Here is a 7965-nt window from a genome sequence, read left to right as displayed (position 1 = left end):
AGAAAAGCAAGTCTTAGAATGCTACTTAACTTTTTTCCCACTGAAGAAACATATTTACTCAACTTTAGAATTTATTGGATGATTCATTCAGCATAGTGTCCCAAAGTCATATTCTTTCTATAACTAGAGCCATTACTAAAAATTTCTTCTTTAATTTTAGATGTTTCTAATTAATTTAAAAATTATTAAAAGTTTAGATCCATGCTGTTGTATTATGATAAGAAATAATATTTCTTATCATCATGCTTTGGATTTTACTTGACTTAACAGGGTACCTACACAAAAATCTAGAGGGAGAAAAACTTTTACTTAGTCAATAAAACTACATTTTAGCTTTCCCAGGCATTTTATTTCTACCAAAGACTGAACATAATAAATTATTAATTTTCTCATTTCCCTCTATCTTTCAAACAAAATAGAAAGAAATATTCTCTGCTAAGAAAATAATATAGAATTGGCAGAAAAAAATAAAACCATTATGCTCTTTAGTTTTGTCTTCACATTTAACTCTAATCCAATTCCAGGACAGGTCATCTCTCTAGAAATCTGAGAACCACATAAAAACTTTGTACGATTTTTTTTTACATGTCTAACCCCATGGAGAATTTAGTTTATGTCTTTCTTTTTTAAAATGGTTTTTCTTGAACTGTTTTAAATTTATTTTTAATTTATTCTCTGTGAAACCACAATACAGAGCAGTTTAAGATGCAAGAGATTTTTAAAAAATGGCAGAGAAACAGGTGCTATTTCTAAAAAGCCTAGTGCATATTTGAAATACCAGAAATAATTTGTGAGAGAAGTCAAGAAAAGGGAAGAAAAGATGAGTCTGATGGTGGAAATCATCATTCAAATGTTTGGAAAAACAGATGTCATCAAGCAATAGTACATTCTTATCCTCTGCCTTTTTTAACTTGGCTAGAAAATAAAAACCAAAATGACATATATTTTTTAAAAGAGATACATAGAACAGAGAATTTGAAAGAACAGATTCTACATTATTTCTCTTGATAAGTTTTGAAAGGTAGCTATAGCTCTTTTGCTGAGAGATGGGAGTAATTAAAGCCTGAAGTTGAAGAAAGGCGGTCAGGGCTTTTTATGTTAAACTTCTCGAAAGTTCTAAAGTTAAACTTCATATCTCATTATTACTCTACAAAGTCATAGGAGGGCCAAGTCTTGTTCAACTGCATTGAGTGATTTCCAATAGGACTACCAAGATGTTGTAGATGTCACTGAGTTGACAACAAGTTTGAAAGATAAAGCTCACAAGAAGCTAGCCAGTCACAGGTCAAGGTAGGATACCGGAGGTTAGGTTTAGCAATAGTGCAGGCATGCTTTGAACCTAAGTCACAAACTCCGAAGGGCTCCCAAAATGCTTAGGTAATAAGTTAGGCAGCCTAGGAGCAAATCTGTCTCAATTTCAATGTAACTGCCACCACTTTGTATACAGTACTGGTGCAAATGTAGAATGTAACTCTTTGAAATGTGTAATTTCTTGAAAGCCCAAACAAGAAAGCTACCAGAATGTCACAGCTCTTCAGGACTCTTTCTAAATTAGTGCTTTCCAATCTCCCTGGTACATTTTTCCATTCTAATTTAATGTGGTTCAGTGCTGAGTCTTTTCTCGGTGTCCAAGTTCAAGTGCATTAATAGGTTTTCTCACATGGTGGCTTTGTGGCTTTCTGGACTATAGGGAGTCACTTTCAGTTATATTCTATTTTGTATCTAGGAAATCTGGCACTAGGTAAAATGATTCATCCTTCTAAGTTTTTACTTCAAATATTAAATTACACCAGTCTGTCACATTCTGTGACACACTCTGTCTCTCAGAGGTGACCGCCAACTTTCACATCCTTCATCTTTGTTCATACTCTCCAATTTGTATTTTGTTTGACTGTCCATGGTTCTACTTTTAATGCTTCTTTTCTTTCAGGTGATGAAAATCACCAGGTTTTACTGGTCAATTCTAACATGAATGACTCAGCCATTCATACAGATGCGTTTGCTTCATTTCAAAAACACTCTTGGAAATGTCGCTTTGGGAGAATGATGGGATGGCAGCAGATATTTGGAGATGTAATGGACAATGTGTATATAATTCAATGGCCTCTTGTTTCCCCTCTGAAATTTCCAACAGAGGTTTTGAGACTATCTAGAGGACCCTTGGTAGGCTGGATGACCATTTCTCTTAAAAAGTCAGTTCCTTTTAAAAAAACAAAAGTAGAATAGTTTAGCGATTAAGAGTATAATCTGTGGAGCCAAACTGTGTAAAGCCTAAATTTGTCATCTACTAGCTATGCAACTTTAGATAAAATATAATTTATCTTTTATTGCTTTTTATTTTTCATCTTTAAATTGGTAATAAAAATTATATTCTTTCTTATGATAGTCTTATGAATTCAGCCAGTTAACATATGTAAAGCACTTAGAACAAAGCTTCTCAGATATTAAGGTCTCAGTAACTCTTTTAATGTGTGCAAAGGCCTTGCTACCTCACATTCAGATTTAATATATTTTCTAAAAGTTGTAAACACTCAACAGTATAATGAGGCTAAATATGAACTCAAAGTAGATTGCAATCATTTGTGTATCTTTGAGAATTAAAAAAATAAGTGCAATAAAAAAATCTCAACTTTAAGTGATACTTCTAAGCTTGGCATACTTGTTCTTGCAGTGGGCTATTCACTGTATGATTTCCTCCATGCCCTTCATTCATTCCCAGACAGATATGATCTTCCTGTGAGGCATCAGGGAAGGATAAAAATGTACAGTTCTGCCTCTGATTTTAAGCACTATTATGAACAGAGTAATTACTATAATAGAAATTTAAATACCGATGGTAATAACTGAGAATCACCTCTTCAACAAGAACAGAAATTCATCATTGAAATTATATCCAAAGTATCAAGCCTATTTAATTATCTAAAGTGCTAAAAAGAGAGAATACATTTCTTGCATGGGTTTTAGCTCAGAAAATCTTCTAAAACAATAATACTTTATTTTAGACTATATTATGGTTTTAAGTGATTTTCACTTATTATTTTATTTAGTCCCCCACCAACAGTAATGTGAAGATCAAGATAAGTATATCATATCCATAGAAAAGGACAGTACCGACAGAACATCTTCAGATCTGTATTATACCAGCTCTATCATTTTCAGTAAATGCATCAATGTGATTAGTACTGGTGGTCATAAAATGCTGCTGGTCCTAGAATATGTAGAGATTTCAGACTATCTGATTAACATTAACATTAATAGTTTTGTATTACACAATATGTATCTTTTCTTTTTATTTATAGTTTACTACTAAATGATAGATTTAAAATATTTTGATAATATAAACCCTTCTGAAAAGTCAAGAAGACCATTTGTACTATTCAAAAGACATTTTTAAAGTTTTTCTTTCTAATGTTTTTAAAGTATCCTCAGTGATTACACATATTTTTCAGGAGAGAAACATTGATTTTAGGGAGAAAGTATCAGAAACTTACAAAAGGTAACTGAACACAAATGGCAATTTATGTTCTCAGAGTAAATTTTAATTTCATATATGTGTGTGTGTGTGTGTGTACATATATATTCTATGTATACATACATATTGTTAGATATTTTATTTATATTTAAACCAGGTAGTTATTGCTTTAGTTAACTCTTTGAAAAGGAGGAGATTTTGGAGGAACCAATGTGTGGGTTTTCAATGGATTTTGTATTGACTCATGAATCATGTAACTGGTATTTGAAGAGAGAGGGAGAAAAGAAAGAGTGATTGTTTATAAGCATGTGGCAATGGGGAGTCACAGAAACATAAAAAGTTGACCATGGGAAAGACCAGGAACATGTATCATATACGATGCTAACTTTGTGATTGACTGATAGGATCCAAAAGACCAGATCCCATCCATTTGTTTTTGGGGGCAGATAGAGTTAGAAGAAAGAGAATAAACCTTTTTACTTTTACTGGGAAAGGATTAATTGTGTGCAAAATTAAGTTAGCAGCATTTAGACTGTGAGAGTCAAAAAAAAAAAAAAAGTGGGAAAAAAGTAAGGCCTTTAGCTAAGGAGAGTATTGTCCAAATATCAGGAGTTACGAGATCTAGTGTCATTGGTGATGATGGTGAATTTCTCCTGGCTATGCAGGGAGGTCTAGTGTGCAAGGCAGGAATCTGTCTAGGTAAGGGAAGTTGTGGATCCCTTGAGCACTAGTCAAGTTACAGTGATGGTGACCTGTAGAAGAGAGCTTTGACCAACAGAAACAAAGTTACCAGAATGGCAAGAAGATATAGAAATGGTGCCCAAACCCTATAGGGCTGATTTCTGAGCTTGTGTAAGAAAAACAACTGAGAAACTCCCAGAATGAGCTTAAGTGCATTTTGATGGGGACTGATTTTTGCCATTAGATTATTTCTATGATTGTTTGTGCATGAAAAAGAAGTAGGATCTTTATTTGTGTTCACAGATTTGTAGATCTGTGGCCTAGAGACTATAGAGGAACAGGGTCACACTTCCCAGAAAAAAACAAAGGAATAAGCCCTCTCAGTTCAAGTGAGCTTTGTAAGTCTGGTGGAACACGTAGCATCTTTTAAATTCGTTTTGTCTAAGATGCAGGGCTCCGACTGTACAAGATTATTTTACACACTTCTGGAAAAACTAGAAAAATATACAGCATGAATACTCCTCTTCAACTTATCTTTAGTATTTTTGTGTATTCATTGTAACAACAAAAAAATTTAAGAGATGAGAATTCAAGTCCTGTTCAAAGATTCGAATTAGTTCAACTAAATGTTAACAAAAATATTCTATATTAGAGAAAGGAATATAAAGAATTTGTTATCTAATTTTTAGATTTTTCTCTAAAGTGATAAAATAATTTTCAATTAATTTTTGTCCATTGATCTTCAGCTGGAAGCTCTCCAAGTTGCTGTTTCTAAGACATATTTTTATTTTATATCTCTCTGAAATAAGTCCTTCCCCCTATTTATCTCTTTGGGCTGAAAAGCAAATAACTTCTTTCTTGTTTTTTTACTTCTTTTACCCTTATTGTTCAAATATCCTTAAATCCAATAGAGAAATGTGGAAATATGCATCTGGTTCTTTGTTGATGATTTTCATATATGCAGATAAAGCTTTTTTTGTGTGCATATAGCAACTATTACTAGCTGAATGCTATCACTTTGAATTTCTTAGTTGCTCAAAATATTTTTTACTGTAAATATTTACAGTTTTCAGGAAATCAGATAAGTAGCATTCATACTTTTCATATTTTTTAAGTGTATCTCTTTTGTCCCATTGTGAAAATTTAAAATCATTAGTTTTCTCACATATATTTATTTAGTGCTTTTCTCACATGACATTTGTCTTCATATCCTCCCATGTTCCTTTTCAGTACCGGGATCAGAAGAAGTTGTCATCCATTGGTCATGTAGAAAAGTTAAATATTTGAGGCAAAATATATTTATAATTTAGTGTCTACAGCCTTGCCACCCTGAATAAGCTCCCATCTGATCTTGGAAGCTAAGCAGGGTTGGGTTTGGTTAGTAATTGGATGGGAGACCACCTAGGAAGACCAGGTGCTGTAGGTGTAAAAAATAAAAAATAAGGGATTGTAAACTGACAAGGTCCTTGTAACCTGTGAGGTCAACCAAGGGTTGCCTTGCCTAAAAAATTAATAAATAAATAATAAAATAAAATAAAAAATATATTTGTAATTTAGGAAGTTTTTCTTAAAATATATTTCTTCTTGGGAGTTTTCTATTTTAGAGTCACAAAGCAGTGCTTCTGCTCAGTCTACCATATGGACGTAAAACATTGTAAAAACCTCCCAAATATGCTTTGCCAGTTCTCTTACCTGCCATGTTTAGCATCAAATGACTGAATAAAGTGTCAGATAATGAGGTCCTGGAGCTGTCAATCTGTTCTCAGGCACATAGATAGGCACATAGGACCTTAGATTTACTGTGCTGTTCTTGTGGGGAAGAAGAATAATAGCAGTGGCTATAGGCATAACTAGGGAGGAATAATCTAAAAAAAGTGACTAGAAGTAATGTCACACAAACACTGAGTCTCAGCTTAATGAATGGCTATTGCATGCCAGGCATGGAAACAATAAGGGAAATACAGATGGAGAGACTAAATTTGAGTAAAACTCAAAAGCTATCCATGAGATAAAATTTTTAAATCACAAAGAGTTATAGCTTTGTGAAGAACCAACACAAGTTGTGTCAAATTTAGAGGGCACTGACAATGTGTAAAGGACCTCCAAGACTTCAACTTGAAAGAAACAAAAATTAAACTTCAGCACCTCTAAGTGTATAGGAAGTTTAGTTGACTCTGTTCCTGAAGGTGGTTTGGCAGTGATTATACCCAAGGTCAAAGCCATTTATCAAAGACAAATGCATAGTCATTTAAACTGATAAGCACTTAAAGCACTTAATCTGATAAGCACTTAAAACTCACCAGCTTTTTAGTTAGATTTGTACTTGTAATGTTCAATTCAAACCACATTTGAGGAGGTTGCTGTCATGGCTCTTGGCTGAATATTGCAGGTCAGCCGATGACAAATTTCAATGGTCAGACAAGGAAGAGAGTCAGACAAAAAGCAACACCTAATATTCTAGACTTGGCAGCAGGCAGGAAGACAGGTGGCAGAAATTTTTCATGCTGAAAAGCTGTCTGAAAGGTGACATTGAACATGGGTAATAGAGAAAGGTTTAACCGTCCAATTCCCCAATTTAGAAATGCGACTGAGAATCCAATGTTCCATAGAACAAGGATCAAAATTCTCAGTTAAAGGCGATTTGTATGTAGAAAGGGGGAAAAAAAAAAAAAGGCATTGCTATAAATATCAGGTGCTTTACTGCATGCCATGCCAGAGGGAAGGTAATGAAAGCAGTATCATATTCTCTAAGGGTGAAAATAAATCTGGGGTATATATTCTACCAGAATCCCAGAGGTATGGCTATTAAAATGTAAATGTTGGGTCTTTTGCATTTTACACGTGTAAAATTGCCTTTAAAATTCAGACAAACTGTAGTACTGATGATAGAAATATATAACATAGGGAGAAAAATGTTCATATTTTAGAACACTGTTGGGGAACTTCTGGGCTTCATGCAGATGATCAAGTTATTCAAGGACTTTCAAAAGAGAGCTAAAGAAATTGAAAATAGAGGAGACAAAAGAATTGGCAACAGTCATCTGAAAGAGGAAGGAGATAAGGAGCATGTTAGAAAGGTAATGGTAACAAAGCCAAATGGCCAACCCAAGTAGTCTTTGGTATGGAAAAGAATAGATTTCTGGGATGTACAGGCTAAAGAAAGCTGAGAGAGAGAAATCAGACTATTCTAGGACTTGAGCTATAAGAATCCACCCCAAATACCAGACTTGTGGTCGTCAGTGCCAGAAAAGGCAGGGTAGTAGTTTGGATCAGTATTTACATGCTGTCAAATATCCACTGACTGACGTAGTGTTTGTTTCTTTTCATCTGGCTCCTTTTCATGTCTAGATTCTATTTTATTTCTCTCATAATTTAAGACTATTTAAAACTTTACATCCCCACCCCCGTTGTTATCATTCATTATTTTTTCTCTTTCCTTTATAACCTGCCAGCCCTTGGTTTTCTGGATGGAACCATCCTGAAAACACTTTCACTCTTTGGTATTTAAGTGGTTACAATTCTGTAAGTATTTTTTTTAGATTTCTATAATTTCTGCTCTAAGACACTGCTTTTTAAAATGCTGAAAGGCTACTCAATGCCCTCTCTAGCCTGGACCCTTGGACTCTTTTTTGGCATTCCTCCCTTCCTTCCTTACACTACAATGCACCCCTCACAACATCTTCTCCATCCCAGGGCAGAACTCAGAGACTGGGAATTTTCATTTTCAGGGATTCTGTTTTATTCCTACTGATTATATCCTTTTTCCTGGGTACATGCCCCTCCCTCTATCTGTGCTACCACCCAGTGGTTAC

The 7965-nt window shown here is 34.2% G+C and overlaps 1 pseudogene; it reads left to right on the top strand.

Moving 5' to 3' along the window:
• The first annotated feature begins 5464 nt into the window (after positions 1–5464).
• Positions 5465–5579, top strand: LOC111729386 (annotated as a pseudogene).
• The last annotated feature ends 2386 nt before the right edge of the window (positions 5580–7965 follow it).

The sequence above is a fragment of the Pteropus vampyrus genome, unplaced genomic scaffold, assembly GCF_000151845.1.
Source record: "Pteropus vampyrus isolate Shadow unplaced genomic scaffold, Pvam_2.0 Scaffold260, whole genome shotgun sequence".
NCBI classification, from domain to species: Eukaryota; Metazoa; Chordata; class Mammalia; order Chiroptera; family Pteropodidae; genus Pteropus; species Pteropus vampyrus.
The sequence above is the reverse complement of the archived record's forward strand: the minus strand, read 5'-3'. Positions and strand labels throughout refer to the sequence as shown.